General features: G+C 38.0%; 1 pseudogene; it reads right to left on the bottom strand.

Annotated features, from left to right (window-relative positions):
- Window positions 1-472: 472 nt before the first annotated feature.
- Window positions 473-1,835, bottom strand: LOC108523461 (5'-nucleotidase domain-containing protein 1 pseudogene; annotated as a pseudogene).
- Between the last annotated feature and the right edge of the window lie 2,395 nt (window positions 1,836-4,230).

The following is a 4,230-nucleotide window of genomic DNA, read 5'->3' as shown; positions in this document are numbered from 1 at the left end:
GCACCCATCAACTCGTCAGCACCCATCAACTCGTCATTTACATCAGGTAAAACTCCCAATGCAATCCCTCCCCCCTCCCCTCTCCCCAGCAACATTCTCTTATATAACTGTAGTTGAATTGTCAAAGTCTTATTATTAACATTAATATAATACTATTATTTAATCTATAGGCTTTGTTAAAATTTCACCAATTTTTCAACTAATGTTCTTTATAGCAAAGAAAAATGTATGAATATATACATCAAAGTATCTGAAAGGTATTAATATCCTGGTTACAATATTTCTGGGTTCTATCATGCCTGTTTTTTAGTTTAGTCTTTTTGTTTATGTGTATTTTCTCACTTTTTTTTTTCAACTTGTTGGTCAATTTTCATTAAAAACTTATTCCTTAAAGCTTTTTACAGTATTTTTTGAAAGTTAATTTTTTTTACTGCATATGTGGGTCTTCACTTAATTTTTCAGTAAAGACAACTTACTTAGTTATCAGTGTCCCATCATTTGATAAGACCAATGGAGGGTTTGGATAGTAGCCAGCTGTTTTTGAATTGCTTGACGAGAATCTTGTAAATTTGTAGTCCAGAGGTAATTCTGTGATTACTTCAATACTTGGAATTGCAATAGTGCTGTAAGTACTGATTCTCTTACAAGACCATGTATAAACCAAGGAGTCTTCTGTATTTTCCAGTCCTAAAACTGAACTAATAAAATAAAAAGAGCCCCATTTTTTAGATGAAGCATTTAAAGGCTTTGCCTTTGGTCCCTCATATTTTCCTTTTTCTCTAGAGGTTCTGACTTCTCAGGCCTCTGACTCCTTGCACCTTCATCCCTCTGAGTTCTTCCAGGATAAGGACTGTCTTCCAATTACTATAGTGACAAGCCGGGAAAATATCTGAATGCATGCTGTCACCGAAACAAACAACCTTGGGTTCAGGTTTGCCAGTGATTTTCTTCAGAAGCTCATAGAGGTGGACAGCGTTCCCTTGGGAGCACCAGCCAGGTTTATCCAGAGATGGCAGCGCCTCCTGCTCCTCATCATTCTCGAGCATCCGGAAAGGTCTCTGACTTGGTAAGTGGGAGAAGAAACCAGGCTTCAATGCATTTGTAATCACAATGTCAAAAAAGTCTGCAAAATCATTCCCAAGGATATATTCGCAGAGAAGTCTACAGTAATCACTGTGATAACTGGTAATTAACAGAGGATTTTTCCCAGCATTCTTTAGCTGTCGAAGCCATTTTTTCACAGATTCAGGACAACTGTGTAAATATCTGCCTGGATCTATTTTTACTTTTGGAAAATATATTCCACAGTTTTCCTTAAAAGCTGACATTTTATGATTGTGTTGTATAGCAGCAACCATATCCTTCCAAAAATCAAATGTTTTTTGACCATTGTTTGTTGTTAAATAGTCCACCACCCTGGCACATAGAAGAGTTCCTGGCAGGTCAAAGTAGTTGTAAAAATAATACTTTCGTGGGCGGCAAGCCATTCCAGTGTCCGACAAGAAGTGCTTCCACTCTTTCTTGCCATATGTCTCTGCCAGCACCTCTGGAATCATCATCTTGGTGCCATGGCTTGCCCCGAGAACAGTGCCATTATTAGCAAGTTTAAGGAGGTTCCCATCTTCTAGATCCAATGCCAAACTCTTGCAACAGAAATTCCAATCCTCTGGGGTCACATTGAGCAATTCCTTATCATACCCCTTCTCCTTAACTAAGAACTGGGCAAAGCTATTATAAATGAGTGGGGCGCTCTCGGGCAGGTTTTAGTGACACAGGGTGTGGTCCAGGTAGAATCCGACCATGTCGCAGGCGGCCAGGGAGAAGTGCTGAGCCATGGCTGAACTGGGAGCACCGGGGAGCGCCTCGGCCCGAGAGGGTGCAAGCTTTTCTCACTTTTTAAAACGAATATGTTTTAATTTTGTAATAAGAGGAAGCTACCATTAATAAATAAAAAATAAAGTGAAATGTGTGTATGTGAGAAGACACTATTAGGAAATGCACGGAATAGGCAAGCCACAGACAGAGAGAAAACATATGCAAACTATATATCTAACAAAGGACTTATGTCCAGGGTGCATAACAAATTCCTACAACTCAACAACAAAAAGAAAAATGACCCAATTAGAAAATGGGCAAAAGACTTTGACAGATATTTCACAGAGAAAAGGAATATTAATGGCCAATAAGCAAGGGAAAAAGTGTTCAACATCACTAATTATCAGGAAAATGCAAATTACAGCCACTGCATGCATTAAAAGAGTTAAAATTTTAATTAAAACAATTAAGGCTGGGCACAGCGGCTCATGCCTGTAATTCCAACACTTTGAGAGCCCAAGGCAGGAGGATCATGTGAGGCCAGGAGTTTGAGACCAGCCTGGGCAACACGGCGGGACCCTATCTCTACAAAAAATTAAAATTTAAAAATCAGATAGGTGTGGTGGCATGCATCTATAGTCCCAGATACTCAGGAGGCTGAGGCAGAAGGATTGCTTGAGCCCAAGAGTTCAAGGCTGCAGCAAGCTATGATGGCACTGTGCTCCAGTCTGAGCAACAGAGCAAGACCCTGTCTCAAAACAAAAAAAAAAGGAAGAAAATTATTTCCTAACAAGAATCCCAAACTCAGCAAAACTATCACAAGCAAATATAAAACACACATTTTTAATTTATATCTGCAAATTTTGAAAATAATATTTCCTATGCACTCTTTCTCTAATAGGAGGATTTGCTTTTTGCAATTAAGGAGTAAATAAGAGAGGAAGACATGGAAACCAGGGTAATTTAACACAGACTAGAGACAAAAGGGTTTCCATAACGACAGAGGAAAGAAGCCTCAAGACCATAACAATGAGCACCTAGTGAGAAACAAATCCAGAATGGATTATGTCCTCAACTACTGTAATAAAAAGTGCATAGGTAACATCTCGAATGGACAAATCGAGAAATAACAATATCCCTATATTATTTTTTAGAAACAAGATAAATATATCCAAGAAGAGTTCAAATCTTTTGAAAGTGGCTGTCTTTTGAAAAAGAAACATCCGGCCACTGGCTGGGTGCTGTGGCTCACGCCTGTAATCCCAGCACATTGGGAAGCTCAGGCGGGCAGATCACTTGAGGTCAGGAGTTCAAGACCAGCCTGGTCAACATGGTGAAACCCGGTCTCTACTAAAAATACAAAAAAAAAAAAAAAAAAAAAAAAAAAAAAAAAAAAATTAGCTGGGAGTGGTGCCTCACACCTATAATCCCAGCTACTTGGGAGGCTGAGACAGATGAATTGTTTGAACCTGGGAGACAGAGGTTGCAGTGAGCCAAGATCACGCCACTGCACCCCAGCCAGGGCCACAGAGCAAGACTCTGTCAAAAAGAAAGAGAGAGAGAGAGAGAGAGAGACCATAATTACATATTTAATTTTAAAAACTCAACAAACAAAAGAAACCTTATCTCAAACAAAATTTATACACCTTTACAGATATTCACTATCGTACTCCCTCTCCATGATTCTTCTAAATGAATTCTATGACTCCTCTTGTTTTGAAATATATTTTAAGTCTTTTGTTAATCATATACTTTACCTGGTTTCTATGGGTTTCCATTACTCCTCCTGCTTTCAAAATGCTTTTCAAATATATATCGTCAGTCTTTTAAAGTTTGTTTACTTGTGAGAGCAAGGGCTTGCCTTTCTTATGGATCCTCAAACTACTCCTGAAAAGGTTTATGGGATAAACCTTAGATTGTGCTCAGGTGTGAAAGAGAATCAATTAATTACTTCTACCTGGAAGTTACTTGCTCCCCTTATCTCTTTCTGTATTTTTTATGTAAATGACCAAAGTCACATCTTAAAAATTGCCAGATGTATGATTTTATTTCCAAAACATTCTCTATTAAAAGACTGAAAACAATCCAAGTGTCCATCAGTCAGGGCCTGGTTAAATAAATTATGATATATCTACCCAATGGAATATTATGTGGAATATTATGCAGTTATTAAAAAATCAGGAAGCTCTCTATGTACTGATGTAAAAACATATCTTGTTAAACGTTAAAAAGCAACGTGTAGTACAGTGTTTAGAGTGTTCTACTTTTGTGTAACAAAGGAGAAAGAGAGGAGAACATATATTTGCATAAACACTGGAAGAACATGCAAAAAAGCAGGTAAAATGGGATGGAAGGTGAGAGAGCATGAGACTTGTCAACGTACACCTTTTTTTTTTTTTTTTTTTTTTTTTTTTT

The sequence above is a fragment of the Rhinopithecus bieti genome, unplaced genomic scaffold (assembly GCF_001698545.2).
Source record: "Rhinopithecus bieti isolate Rb0 unplaced genomic scaffold, ASM169854v2 scaffold_70535, whole genome shotgun sequence".
In the NCBI taxonomy this organism is placed as follows: domain Eukaryota; kingdom Metazoa; phylum Chordata; class Mammalia; order Primates; family Cercopithecidae; genus Rhinopithecus; species Rhinopithecus bieti.
This window is presented reverse-complemented; position numbering and strand designations above follow the sequence as displayed.